General features: G+C 37.4%; 1 pseudogene; it reads right to left on the minus strand.

Moving 5' to 3' along the window:
• Positions 1 to 7,226, minus strand: part of LOC115837223 — a 178,053-nt pseudogene extending 170,827 nt beyond the window's left edge.
• Between the last annotated feature and the right edge of the window lie 8,431 nt (positions 7,227 to 15,657).

A 15,657-nucleotide genomic window follows, 5' to 3' on the forward strand; every position in this document is an offset into this window, starting at 1 on the left:
GGCAATGTGAATAAATAAGTTAACTCAGTCATCTAGAAAATGTAGGAGATAAAGAAAATAGAGTTGAATACCAATTTTATAAGATAATGAGTATATTTAGGAAATTTAGTAAATAGTAAAGCCAAAACATATTGTTAGATCTCCTGAGGAAGAAATTTGGAAATGGATTTAGCCTATGCTTTGTAGATTGCCTATTCCAGTAATCCCTAACCTTCCTGCACATTTTAATAAATTACATATTTTCAATAATGCATCCTTAAAAACAAAAATTGCCCTCATTATTCAGTGTCGAAATTAAAAAGTAAAAACATAAATGATACTTGTTATCTGGTTTTCTTCTTAACAGTTCTTCACTCTGGGCCTTAGAATAGAAAATTATTATAGTCCAGGACAAAATTCTCTTATAAAGACTGTTCCCCGTATGCACACATTTCTCTTGAGTATAACTTAGAGTTGAATATTTGGGTTTGTGGCTTGGTTGTGTGGATACCAGTCTTTTTCAGCATGGAAAAATGTTGAGTTATGCAATAATACGTAATCAAAATAGTTATCTCCTAATAAGATGTTATAGGGGATCCTCAACTCTTTTTGGAAAAGACAAATTAATATTTTAAAACAAATTTCTGATTAGGTAATGCTGATTGCTAGAAAATTAACTTTGAAAGTCAAGCCAAAACAAACTCACTATGTGAACTCTGAATATTAATATTCCTTATTTTCCAAATGAAATAAAAATATAGAATGTATGCCAGTGACTTAACCCAGAGACTTAACTCCAGTATACTTCAAAACCTCTACGTTCATACAATTAATTTTGCTTCTATTTGCTAAATCACACTTGTTTTTTCCTTTTCTTACATTTTTCAATTAATGCTATAGTTGGAGAGTTGGCTCGATTTATTTCACTTTCTTTCCAGATCTTTCCCTCACTCACACTCTGTGCTAAACTCTGCTCATAAGACATCCAGGGTTCTGCCAAATCTCCCAGACTACTATTCCAGTCTAGGCCCAGCATGCCAGTCTTCATTTTTCCTATATGGGGAAATTTATCAGGAAATTAGAAAAACATAACATGGATGAGATTAGCCCCTGAGGTGGGAAGAAATTATTATGAGGCTAAAAAGTGTGAAAAATTATCTATATAATTAGAAAGATTAGACTATACATTTTGGGAAACCATGACTTAGAAGTACTTGTTTTTGATCAATGAGTGAAAGATCTCAACTGTGTTGTAGCTTGGCAGAGAGAGGATTTATTAAGAGAAGGGAGTTAGCCTGTGGAATCTTTAATGAAAAAGATGAGGGCTTAAAATTAGAACTTCGACAAACTTTGAGGAAAGAGATCTTAGCTTTCAGGGGCATATGTATATTAATAGTTAGAGATTTGTATAATACTTCCCTTTAAGCAGAAAAGTTATAAATCTTTTACATAGTTTGAACAATTCTGATTCTTTAACCTACAGTCTGTCTCCTTTTAGCTGCTCCTAGACAAGAAAGGCAGGTTAGTGCTTGCTGGTAGGAGAAAGTTTCTAAAATGTCAGGGACAAGTGTGGGGAGAGGGGTGGTGGGGATTAATTTCAGGCAAACTGCTGGTATGTGGCACCATCAGGACTTCTGAAGGACACTGAATGACTACCTCAGAGAAGTGTCATCATCATAGAGCCAGGCTGAGAGAGATGATTTCAGGACAGAGGAAAATAAAAGACAAAGTATGAAGTAGAGAGTGGGAGACAGAAGCACAATTTAATTTTCATAGCTAGGAGAATGTGGCTTCAGAGTTTGTTATTTGTTTACGTTTGGTTGGTATCTTCTGTCTGCTGTAGAGGTTGGAAAGAAACCTACCAAGGAAACCTGAGACTTCTAACTGAGCATTCCAGGTACATGGCTCAGGAAGGCAATGTCCTGAGAAGAAGGAAAGAGAACTCAAAGTACTAGAAAATGTATTCAACCATAAATTTACATTTTTATTTATACACTGTTCTTTGGTAATTTGGATTGCCCTGATTCAACACCTGAGAACTTAGTAGAAGTGGATATAATTATAAAATTGAAATGCTGGACTATAAAAGCTGAGGGTAAGGTTATAGAACATGACAATTATTTTAATCACAGACCATTCTATAAGTCTTCACTTGGGTGAGTAGGGGAGTAGGGGGAGTCTTTTACTTTCCTTTTATAATACATTTTAGGCCATTGCTCTTTAACTGCACAAGCATGTGAATTGAGAAATTGTAAGAGACAGCAATTATTTGGAGCAGAACTGCTTTAATCTAACCACATCTTATATCTAGAAAAGAAAATTAGTGTAGATATTGGTATTCAGATTGTGTGTAAAGGTGTTTATGTGCATGCAAATGCTTAATTTTAATGTGACGTTGGGGGTTAATAATAGCCAGTTTCCTTAGTATGGATGTTTTCAACATTTTTTTCCAATGTGAATTAATATAATCACGTTGTAACTATTTACGAACAGCTGCCTCGTTACAAAAGTGCTGACATACCGTTTACTGTATTGCTGTTGATTAGTGGGTAGAAACCAGCTCACTACATTCCAGAGTATAGAAGATTTATGCTTCTTAGAAGTATTTTTATACCCCATGGAAACTTGATTTTTTTTTAATGAGGGGTAAAACTACTAACATATCTTTATCAGACTTTGTAATTTTTCTTCTCAAGGCTTCAAATTTTAAAAGAATACACTTTGAATTTGTTCATAAGAATGAATTTCACATTGAAAAATTGCTGTTAATTTCAACCCCATTTATGGAAATGCATTAATCAGTTTCTATATCCTATATATAAACCAATTGTTATGCATGATTCTATTCCAGACACTCTGTTATGGGTTGAAGACATGATGATGAAATATATAGTGTTTTCCCTCAATACTTGTAGCAAACACACTTGTAAACAGATTGTTAAAAATAAGTATTAGGATATCCAATGATTGATACATACAAGATGTAGAATTAGTAATGAGAAGAGGGTAATCATTATATTGTGTATTTAGAGAGAAATGAAAGACTTTCTAGAAGAGGTGCCATGTGAACAAAGTTTCAAAGAATGAATAAACCTATGCCAAATAGAGAAGGAAAAACATTTCCACCAGTACATACTGTCCCTGTGTTCCATTCTTACAGCAGCCCTACAGGTGTGGATAACTAAAAAATAATTCAATATTGTTGGATTAAGAATCTAGAAGGAAAAAATTGTGGGAGGTGAGACTGAAGTTATAAGAACTTACCAGCTTATAAAGGGTGTTTTCTGCCTTGCTGAGGAAGTTCGACTTCATCCTATAATTAATGGGAAACCACTAATTGGTGTGAAGCAGAGTAATGATGTCTTTATATTTATGTTGTGGCAAAATCACTTTAATGGCAAATCTAGGGGAGAGTGAGGGAGAGAAAACTTGGAATCAGGAAGCAATACTCCATGCATATGAAGACAAGGATATATATTTAGAAGCAGTGGGGAAGAAGATAATTTAAAATTGGAAGTTATTTCAGAGCAAAATTATGCAGGAAACCATAGGCATGAATAAAACTGCCAAGGTCTAATGTACAGTGTATTGTGAAAGAAAAAAGTACTACAAACAGAATTTCACAAAACATCCACATATAGGCTGTGGAAAAAAAGAAATAACCAGCATAAGAGATTGAGACAAGAGTGAAGCAGGAAAAGAACCTTGAGAAGTATAAGGTGATTGTATTAGTCCATTCTTGCACAGCTATGAAGAACTACCTGAGACTGGGTAATTCATAAGAAAAGAGGTTTAATCAGCTCACAGTTCTGTGGGTTGTACAGCAAGCATGGCTGGTAAGGTCTTAGGAAACTAACAATCATGGTGGAAGGCAAAAGAGAAGCAAGCATGTCTACATAGAGGGAGCAGGAGGAAGAGAGAGGAGTGGGAAGTGCTACACACTTTTAAACAAGCAAGTCTCAGGGGAACTCTTATCACAAGACAGAACCAGGGGGATGGTGCTAAACCATTAGAAACTGCCCTCTTTATCCAATCACCTCCTACCAGGCCCCTTCTCTAACAATGGGGATTACAATTTGACATGAGATTTGGGTGGGGACACAGAGCCAAACCATATCGTTCTACTCCTGGCCCCTCCCAAATCTCTTGTCTTTCTCACATTGCAAAATACAATCATCCCTTCTAAATAGTTCTTGAAAGTCTTAACTCATTTCAGCATTAACTCAAAAGTCCACAGTCAAAAGTCTCATTCAGGACAAGGCAAGTCTCTTCCACATTTTAGCCTGTAAAATATAAAGCAAGTTAGTTACTTCCAGATACAATGTGGGGACAGGCATTGGGTAAATGCTCCCATTTCAAAGGAAGAAATTGGCCAAAACAAAGGAGCTATAGGCCCCATGCATATCCAAAATCCAGCAGAGCAGTCATTAAATCTTAAAGCTCCACAATGATCTCACTTGACTCCAATCCAGGCCACACTCATGCAAAGGATGAGCTCCCATGGACTTGGGCAGCTCCAACCCTGTGGCTCTGCAGGGTACAGCTCTCATGGCTGCTTTCACAGACTGGCATTGAATGCCTGTGGCTCTTCCAGTGCACGGTGAAAGCTGCTGGTGGATCTACCTTTCTGGTGTCTGGACGGTGCCCTTCTTCTCACAGCTCCATGAGACCATTCCCCAGGGGCACTCTGTGTGAGGGTTCCAACCCCACATTTCCCTTCCATGCTGCCCTAGTGGAGCTTCTCCATGAGGGCTCGGACCCTGCAGCAGCCTTCTGCCTGGAAATCCCAGGTGTTTCCATACATCCTCTGAAATCTAGGTGCAGCCTCCCAATCTTCAACTGTTGCCCTCTGCACATCCACAGACGTAATAGTATGTGGAAGCTGCCAAGCCTTGGCTTGGGGTTTGCACCCTCTGAAGCAACAGCTCAAGCTGTACATTGGCCCATTTTAGCTGTGGCTAGAGCTGAAGTGGACACAAGGCAGGAATCAAGTCCCGAGGCTGCACAGAGCAGCAGGGCCCTGGGCATGGCTCATAACACCATTCTTCCCTCCTAGGCCACCAGTTCTGTAATGAAAAGGGCTGCTGTAAAGGTTTCTGAAATGTCTTGGAGGCATTTTTCCCATTGTCTTGGCTATTAACATTGGGCTCCTTTTTACTTATGCAAATTTCTGCAGCCAGGTTGAATTATTCCACAGAAAACAGGTTTTTCTTTCGTACCACATGGTCAGGCTGCAAAGTTTCCAAACTTTTATGCTCTGCTTCCCTTCTAAATGTAAGATTCAGTTTCAGATAATCTCTTTGTGCATGCATATGAGTGTATGTTGTTAGAAGCTGCCAGACAACATCTTGAATACTTTGCTGCTTAGCATTCAATTTGAAATTCAAAAAATTTGTGGAAATTTATTCCATGAGATATACTAAATCATCTCCGTCAAGTTCAAAAGTTCCACAGATCCCTAGAGAAGGGGCACAATGCTGCCAGTCTCTTTGTTAAAGCATAGCAAGAGTGACCTTACTCCAGTTTCCAAGAAGTTACTCGTCTTCATCTGAGACCACCTCAGCCTGGAGTTGATTGTTTATATCAGTATCAGCATTTTGGTCACAACAATTTAACAAATATCTAGAAAGTTTTAAACTTTCCTTCATCTTCCTATCTTCTTCTGAGTCCTCCGAACTGCCCCACCCTCTGCCTGTTACCCAATTCCAAAGTTGCTTCCACATTTTCACGTATCTTTATAGCAATGCCCCACTTCTCTGGTACCAATTTTTTGTATTAATTTGTTCTTGCACTGCTATAAAGAACTACCTGAGACTGGGTAATTTATAAGAAAAGAGTTTTAATCAGCTCACGGTTCTGTGGGCTGTACAGGAAGCATGGCTGCAGAGGTCTTATGAAACTTACAATCATGGTGGAAGGCAAAGGGGAAGCAAGCTTGTCTACATGGCAGGAGCAGGAGGAAGAGAGAGGAATGGGCGGTGCCACACACTTTTAAACAAGCAGGCATCAGGAGAACTCTATCATAAGACAGCACCAGGGGGATGTTGTCAAACCATTTTTGTTTGTTTGTTTTGTATTTTGAGAAGGATTTAATGAAAAGACAACCAGCAGAGTTATGGTCAAGTTTTTTTTTTCATTATACTTTAAGTTATGGGATACATATGCAGAACGTGCAGGTTTGTTACACAGGTATACATGTGCCATGGTGGTTTGCTGCACCCATCAACCCATCATCTACATTAAACCATGATCCGATCACCTCCCTCCAGACCCCTCCTCCAACACTGAAGATTACAATTCAACATGAGTATGGAAAAATTCAGTTCTATTCTGCTGAGAGGGTTGTCAAACGGGTTTAATTTTCCTTAATGTATTAAAAATTTTCTCACTATAGGATTCCTTAACTTCATTTGTTGCTCCTTTGTCAATGTCCTTATAGCACGGAAGTGCTGGTGAATTATCACACACTCCTAATGTGCTGAGAAATATCACTTTCAGGACACTGAGATATAATACCACTTAAAAGTAAGTACTCATTTTTTCAAATAAACCAGGAGCATTTTAAACCGATGATAATAGAACTAGTATTCTTAAGGGTAGTCCCTTATAGCATTGACATGTTTTATTTACAGACAATTTTAGAAGAAGTGCTTCATAAATATTGGAGACTGCTGTTATCTCAAATGTGTATCAAACATGGTTGGAAGGCATTTTTTTTACATAAGCGTATATAGTCTCTGTCATTTTTTTTTAAGGATATAATCTGGACATACATCATTTTGGCACTCAAATTTTAAGGTTGCCCTGTAAACCCTGCCTCATGGTGTTGAGGCTTTTGTGGAATCTGTTACTTGATTCTGACCAATGAAACATCAAGTGAAAGGGATAGGTTTGTTGTGATTACAAGTAATTGAATAAATAAGAGTGTAGAGCTGATCTTGGTACAATCTTCTTCTCAGTTCCAGGCTTTGAAGAAGGAAGGATTCATGAATTCTATAACTGTAAGAGAATGAGTTCTGCCAAAAATCTAAGGGAGCTTGAAAGCATATCTTTCCTTAGTTCAGCCTCTGCATGAGAAACCAGCTTTGCCTGACACCTTGATCGCAGCCTTGATAAGACCATAAGAAATGGTCTTATCAAGCAGATGTAGACCCCTTACCCACAACTGTGATATCACAGATGTGTCTAGACTCCTTACCCACAACTGTGATATCACAGATGTGCCCAGACTCCTTACCCACAACCATGATACCACAGATGTGTCTAGACTCCTTACCCACAACGGTGATATCACAGATGTGCCCAGACTCCTTACTCACAACTGTGATATCACAGATGTGCCCAGACTCCTTACCAACAACTGTGATATCACAGATGTGTCTAGACTCCTTACCCACAACTGTGATATCACAGATGTGTCTTGCTTTAAGCTATTAAATTTGTGGTTTTCTTTTACATAGCAATAGAAAGTTACTATAGTGCTATTCACTCTTGTGGACAGTGAAGTTGTTTTAGTTTGTTTAAAATTAAGAAATAACAGTAAAATCCACATATCTTAAGTATTAATCTCAATGGATTTTTACATATACTTTCCCTTGATAAAGATACAAATAATTTTGTTAAATAGTTTTTAATATTGCTATTGTTTTCTTCCTAAAATTTTTATAATAATTTATCATTAAAGTCCTATGAAACTAGAGTGCTCTTTGTGGGAAAGTTTTGAATTAGGTGTTCATTTTAATAAACAAATATAGGACTATTTAGATTTTCTACTTCTTGTTTTGTCCATTACAGTACACTGTGTTTTTCAATCATTTTTAAATCTAGATTTAAAAATGTATTGGTATAAAGTAATTCATAATATTCTGTCATTAAAATAATGTCTTGTGATCTGTAGTTATCTCCGTTTTTCTTTTGAGGCATTTATAATTTGTGTTTCCTCCATTTTGTTTCTTGCTCTGTATTGCTAAATATTTATTGATTCTAATAGTCTTTATGAAAAACATATTTTTGGCTTTGTGGAATTTTTCTATTATATATGTTTTAAATTTCATTAATTTTTTGCCCTATATTATTTCTTTCTTGATGGTATTTTCTATAGCTTTTAGCAATGGAAGCTTAGAAAACTGACCTTCAAACTTTTATCTAGCATATGTGCTTAAAGTTAAATTTCTTTCCAAATATTCTGTGGTGTCTATGTTAGGGTGAGTCTTCAGATTTGCTCCTTGAATGTAGCCTTAATTTCTTACTTTTGGGCATGGTTTTGGCGGGTATCGCCTAACCCTGAAATGCTTATCTATGTCTAACCTCTCTGACTACCAATGAAATCAAATGTTTATTCAGAACTGACAAGGCCTCTGAAATCTCTACTCAGTAGGTGTCTAAATAGTTATCCTCTTCTAGTCCTTCTGGAGGACCCACAGACCGGCAGCTTAAGCATTGAACTAAGAAAAATCTTACACAATTTCTTCTTAGTAGCTTCTCCTTAGCATTAGTACCCCGGTCCCAAACCCCAGCAACTTTGGCAGCCATAAACTGATCTCTGTTTCTTTCACCCAGTATGATTTCCAAACCCTGTGTGGCCTCTATTTCCTCACACTGTTTTTTCACTATAATTTACTGTGATATCCACTTTTAGTATGAGAATTATATCAGCTACCCCTTTAAGTCAAGTATCACATACTTGTTTTGGTTGCTGTCCAATGCCCAGAGAGAGTTGTTTTATATTTGTTGTCAGATTTTTATAGTTATTTATGGTAAGAGAGCAGTCTGATTCAAGTTACTTTGCCATAGCTGTAAATGGAAGTCTTCATATCTTTTGAATTCTAATAAGGTATACTTTTATTGATTCTTCATTGTTTTAAGATCTAATTTTTACTGCATAGCAAGCCACCCCAAATTTAGTGGATTAAAACAATAATATGTTGTTATTTTTCATGTTTCTATGAGTTAAATGGACTCAGGTGGATGGTTCTTGCCAGGAGTCTCTCAGGCAGTTGGAGTAACATGTTGGTTTGGACTGCTAGGATCTGAAGGCTCAAATGGGTAGGACATCAAAGAAGGCTCATTTACATGGCCGGCAGGTCATGCTAGCTGTTAGCTGGGAGTCCAGCTGGGGCCATAGACCTAAATGCCTTCTCCATGTGGCTTGATATTTTCACCACATGACATCTAGGTTTGGAAAGGAAGCATTGCGACTGTGAACAATTTAAGAGGTACAGGCAGAGGCTACATGGCTTTTTTTAGAATGTTTTTCCTTGGAAGTCCAGAATATCGCTTGTGCCATATTCTATTCATGAAGCAGGTCAAAAAGGCCAGCAGAGAATGAAGGGGAGGTGAATTCAGCCTATGACATAATGGGAGGACAGTCAAAGATTATGTAGCCATCTTTGATTCTCTTCCCTCTGGCCGTTTATTATTTACATAATTCTCACATGCAAAAGACACTCTTCCCTTTCAAGACCCTGGAAATATTTATCCCTTTAAAACGTTACACTCAGAAATGAGGTCCAAGATCTTGTTATTTAAATAAGGTATAGATAGACATAAGGGAGGTTCCTTTGGTACAGTTGCTTGAGCAAGTGAAGCTGAAGACTTACGACCTAAAAATAAATGTTCTCTAAAATTCAACATACGTGGCAAAAAGAGATAGAATACTCACAATACTTACTCCTAATCATAAAGGGAGGAAAAGAAGGGAAAGTATGGAACTGTCCCTGGTCCAGAGCAATTTTAAATCTAGATAGGCATATCAGCTCCTTGATTAAATCATAGTTCTGCTGTCTGGAAATTATTCCTTGTGATTTAATTGTTTTTCCTTTTATTTTAAGTTGACAAGTAATAATTATATGTATTTAAGGGATACAGAGTGATATTTTCATAGATGTATACAATGTGTAATGATCAAATCAGAGAAAAAGTAGCATATTCATCACCTCAAACATGTATCATTTTTTTGTGTTGTGAACACTCAAGATCCTCTTTTAGCTTTTTCAAAATACACAATCACCTATGGTTAACCACTGTAGGGTGCTGTAGAACCAGAACTTATCTCTCCTATCTAGCTGTAATTTGATGCCCATTAACCAACCTGTTCCCATACTCCCCTTCTCCCACCTTTCCCAGCCTCTAGTAACCACAGTTCTACTCTCTACTTTCAAGAGCTTAAACTTTTTTCTTGGCTCTTATATGTGAATAAGAACATGTGATGTTTATCTTTATGTGCTTGACTTACTTTTCTTAACATAATGTTCTCCATGCTCATCCATGTTGCTGCAAATTACATGATGTCATTCATTTTGATGACTGAGTAGTATTTTCTTTATTCATTTGCTGATGGATGTTTAGGTGGATACCATATTTTAGGTATTGTGAATAGTGCTGCAATAAACATGGGAAGGAAACGAGTACCCTATCAATACGCTAATGCCATATCCTTTGAATTAATACCCAGTAGTGGGATTGCTGGATCATATGGTAGTTCTATGTGTAGTTTTTGGGAAACCACCATACTGTTTACCAAAATGGCTATACTAGTTTACATTTCCAACAACAGTATATGAATTCCCTTTTCTCTGCACCTTGGCCAGCATTTGAAATTTTTTGTCTTTTTCCTAATAGCCATTCTAGATGAAGTGACATAATATCTCATTATGGTTTTGATTTGCGTCTCCCTGATGATTAGTGATGTTGAGCATTTTTTCATATATTGTAGGCCATTTGCATGCCTTCTTTTGAGAAATATCTGTTTAGGACCTTTGCCCACTTTTTAATTGAATTATTTGTGGGTTTTTCATTTTTTTCTATTAAAAAGGGAAGGTCAAGGCTTGCAACTGAGAAACTTCTTAGCCTATTGTCTGACCATTGAAGGTTGCAGCCTTCAGGCATTTTAAAATTTTGTACAACTTTGTCTCTTTAAATCTGCACTGTTATTATTTCACTGAAACGATTGTGAGCTTCAGTATATCAACTATATTTGACAAAAGCCATACCCACATTTCCTTGTTAAACAGTGTCCTAAGAAACAGTGTCACCCAGAATTCTGAAAATATTTTGTTTAAGGAAAGTTTATATGGGGCATACATTTGAGATTCTTAGAGACCCTTTTTTTTTTCTGACTAAGCAGGTTTCATATCACTGACATTCTTTGAAACCTATTAATTATACTGTTAAATCTTAATAAGGACATACAAAGGATCTTATAATTACACCATTGTGATGTATACCCTGGAGCTCTAATTTCCTGGTATCACCCGACCCTATATTTGCTCTGAGGTCATTTTTTTTTTCTTTAAGTCTTTGCAGGAAAAGAGTGTGGAGAAGAAGCTGTTTTATTTTTAAACCTAGCAATTTCTGTCTCGTTTTTATTTCCTCCAAATGGTGCCCAAAACTAAGTAATTATCTCTTTAGATTATTTCTGCCTTTTCATAAGCCAATTGGCACTTTTAATATCTGCCTGGAGATCTGTATAACCAGATCATGGAGATCATTATGTACTCATTCTGTGTTCCTTATTATATAAAGCAACAGTTTTACTAACTCTTCTGTCATTATATAACTTGGGTGACTTTTTTTCTAGTCACAGATAATCTTTTCCTTACTAGCAATTTCCTCAAGCAATAATCTTCAAGTCCTTACTAGCAATTTCCTCAAGGCTCTTCTAGCTTCTGCCTCTCATGTGGTCCCAAAGCCAAAATCATATATTTTAAATTTTTGTCATGATAACATCACATTTCCAGGTCACTCATTTTGACCTGGTTACCTATAGCCATGTAACAAAACACATCAAAGTCTCATGATTCTGTGGGTTGATTAGGCTCTTTTGAGTAATTTTTATTTGGAATTTCTCATACAGTTGAAGTCAGTTGTTGGCTGCACCTGGAGTTATTAAAAGGCTTGCCTGACCTAAATGAATGTTCAAGATGACTTGTTGCATGACTGTTGGTTAATGCTGGCTGTTGTCTTGGAGTTCAGCTAGGGCTGTCTAACAAAGTACCTGTACCTGGTTTATTCTCATGGGTTGAGTTTCTTACAGCGTAGTTTCTAGACTGTGATAGGAATCATTCCCAAAAATTCAGGTAGAAGTTGCAAGGATTTTTATGACATAGCCTTGGAAATGTCTTCTGACATATTCTACTAGCAAAGCAATTCACAAAAGACAGTCTATGTCCAAAGAGAGAGAAATGAAACTCCTCTCTCCTTGACATGTATGTCAAAGAATCTGTGGCCATCTTTACTGTGCTAATTCAGTGAAAGACCAGACTTTCAGAAGTTCATGTGATTGTTTTAAAAACACTTTTATACAAATTCTTATTTATATCTGAAATTCATATGTAATTTGTACCAAAGTCATGTTTGTATCACCAAGTAGTCAGTTCACAATAAGCTTTAAAGAAAAATTCTAACCAGGAATGAAGAATGACAAATAATATATTTAGAATATTTCCCTTATACACAATAAGTAAATAAGTAAAATACTTCAAGTCAGAATTGAAATCACTGTTGAATCAAATTATTTGATAAAATTATCCAGGACTTATTAAAATAACTTTTCCTCTTACTGTTGCCTAACTTAGCAATTTTCATTTTAATTTCAAATACTAAGTACACATCACCTTCCTTGTTTCCACGTTCAGAAGGCTGTTCACACTCTATGAATCCTATATTAATAACACGTCATTTAATGTTCCAATTATAAAACTGAATTTATTGCAAAAAAGGAGATTAAAAATGCCTTAGAGTAAACTTTAGACAATATACCAATTCAATGCCTTTAATTGAATTAACATGTTCTTTAAAATGCAGAAAAAAAAGCATGTTGCTAACCCACATAACAGAAAAAAATTGATGGAACCCATAATGGAGTGAACCATGTATATCAGTTCATTCTTCTGCTGCTATAAAGCACTGCCCGAGACTAGACAATTTATAAAGAAAAGAATTTAATTGACTCATGGTCAAGGGCTGTACAAGAAGAATCACTGGGGAGGCCTCAGGAAACTTACAATCATGGTGTAAGAAAAAGGGAAGCAGGCACATCTTACATGGCCAGAGAAGGGGGAAGAGAGTGAAGGGGCAGGGAGGTGCTACACATTTTCAAACAACCAGGTCTCATGAGAAATCACTCACTATCATGAGAAAAGCAAGGGAAAAATCTGACCCCACCGTCCACCAGGCCCCTCCTCCAACATTGAGGATTATAATTTTAGATGAGATTTGAGTGGGGACACAGAGCCAAACAATATCTTCTGCCCCAGCCCCTCCCAAATATTGTGTCATTCTCACATTGCAAAAAGCAATCATCCCTTTTCAATAGTCTCCCAAGCTTTGCTACTTAGAAATTTCTTCCACCATATACCCTAAATAATCACTCTCAAGTTCAAAAAGTTCCACAGATCCCTAAAGCAGAGGCACAATGTTGCCAGTCTCTTTGCTAAAGCATAGCAAGAGTGAACTTTGCTCCAGCTCCCAAAAAGTTCCTTATCGCCATCAGAGACCTCCTCAGCCTAGACTTTATTGTCCATATCACTATCAGTATTTTGGTCACAACAGTTTAGAAAGTCTCCAGGAAGTTCCAAACTTTCCCACATCTTCCTGTCTTCTTCTGAGCCATCCAAACTGTTTCCACCTCTGCTCATTACCCAGTTCCAAAGTCTCTTCCACATTTTCAGATATCTTAAAAGCAATGCCCCACTCCTGGTACCAATTTTCTGTATTAGTCCACTCTGGCATTGCTATAAAGAACTACCTGAAACTAAGTAATTTATAAAGAAAAGAGGTTTAATTGACTCATACTTCCACAGGCTGTGCAAAAAGTCTGGCTGGGGAGGCTTCAGGAAACTTATAATTATGGCAAAGAGAAAAGGGGAAGTAGGTGCGTCTTACATAGCCAGAAAAGGAGGAAGAAAGTGAAGGGAGACATGCCACACATATTTAAACAATCATATCACAGAAGAACTCTGTCACTATCACAAGAACAGTAAGGGGGACATATGCCCCCATTATTCAGTCACCTCTCACCAAGCCCCTCCTCCAACATTAGGGATTAAAATTCAATATGAGATTTGGGCAGGGACACAAATACAAATCATATCAGTATGGGAGGTGAGTATATAAGCTAGGTATTGGCCATGAGTTAAGAATGAAAAATGAACAGGAAACTTGCCTGTTTTTGTATTGGTATTGGGCAAAGGGGGCAGGGTGAAGAAAATATTTGAAAAGATAATCACTTAGAATTTTACAATATTTTTGATAAATAATAACCTTGATGTTCTAGAAGCCTAGTGAAACCTAAATAGAATACATAAATTCAGTCTTCACCTAGACATATCATAGTTGAAATGTAAACTGTCAAATAAAAAGAGAAACATTTTAAAAGCAGCCAGAAAAGAAATACAGATTAAAGAACACTAATTGATAATCAATTTATGTATAACAACAATTAATATCAGGAAACAGACCAGGCGCGTTGGCTCATGCCTGTAATCCCAGCACCCTGGGAGGCAGAGGCAGGCGGATCACGAGATTAGGAGATCGAGACCATCCTGGCCAACATGGTGAAACCCTGTCTCTACCAAAATACAAAAAATTAGCCAGGCGTGGTGGTGTGTGCTTATAGTCCCAGCTACTCGGGAGGCTGAGGCAGGGGAATCACTTGAACCCAGGAGGTGGAGACTGCAGTGAGCCAAGATTGTGCCACTGCACTCCAGCCTGGCGATGGAGCAAGACTCCATAAAATAAATATATAAATAAATACATAAATACATAAATACATAAATAAATAAAACAGGAGAAAATGGAATAGTTTCGTTAATGTGTTGAGATAATGTGACTGTCAACTTAGAGATTAATACTTGAAACAAAAATTTTCCAATTGTGAAGGAAAAATAAATGTATCTTCGGAAAAACAAAAAGCTGGTGTTTACTATCCACAGACAAAGACTAAAAGAAACTGTATGAAGAACCAGCCTGGCCAATATGGTGAAACCCCGTCTCTACTAAAAATACAAAAATTAGCTGGGTGTGGGTGGCATGCGCCTGTACTCCCAGCTACCCAGGAGGCTGAGGCAGAAGAATAGCTTGAACCCAGGAGGCGGGGCTGCAGTGAGCCGAGATCGTGCCACTGCACTCCAGCCTGGGCGACAGACTGAGACTCCATCTCAAAAAAAAAAAAAAAAAAAAAAAAAAAAAAAAGAAAGAAGCTGTAAAAAGAATACATTCAACAAAGAAAATTAGGAGGGGATGGCCAAGATGGCTGATGGGAAGCAGCTAGTGTGTGTGGCTCTCATGGAGAGGAACAAAAGTGGCAAGTAAATACAGCACCTTCACCTGAAACATCCAGATATTCACACTTATCAAGGGACTTATCAAGGAAGCTTATCAAGGAAACAACTTGATTCACAGAGAATGAAGAAAAGCAAAACAGGATGATGGCCCGCCCAGGAGTGACATGGAGCCAGGGAAATCTCACAGGGCCCACCTAGGGAAATGGTGAGTTAATGTGCTACCCCGAGAAACCAAGCTTCTCCCAGGGATCTTTGTAACCTTTGAGTCAGGAGATCTCCTTTGAACCCATTCCACCAAGGCCTTCAGTCTGACACAGGGATACTTGGAGTCTCAGCAGAGCAGCTGCTCAGGCATGCAGGGAGACCCGCGAACTTTAGGTCCTCGGGTTCTTCA

Source organism: Nomascus leucogenys, chromosome 2 (genome assembly GCF_006542625.1).
Source record: "Nomascus leucogenys isolate Asia chromosome 2, Asia_NLE_v1, whole genome shotgun sequence".
NCBI classification, from domain to species: Eukaryota; Metazoa; Chordata; class Mammalia; order Primates; family Hylobatidae; genus Nomascus; species Nomascus leucogenys.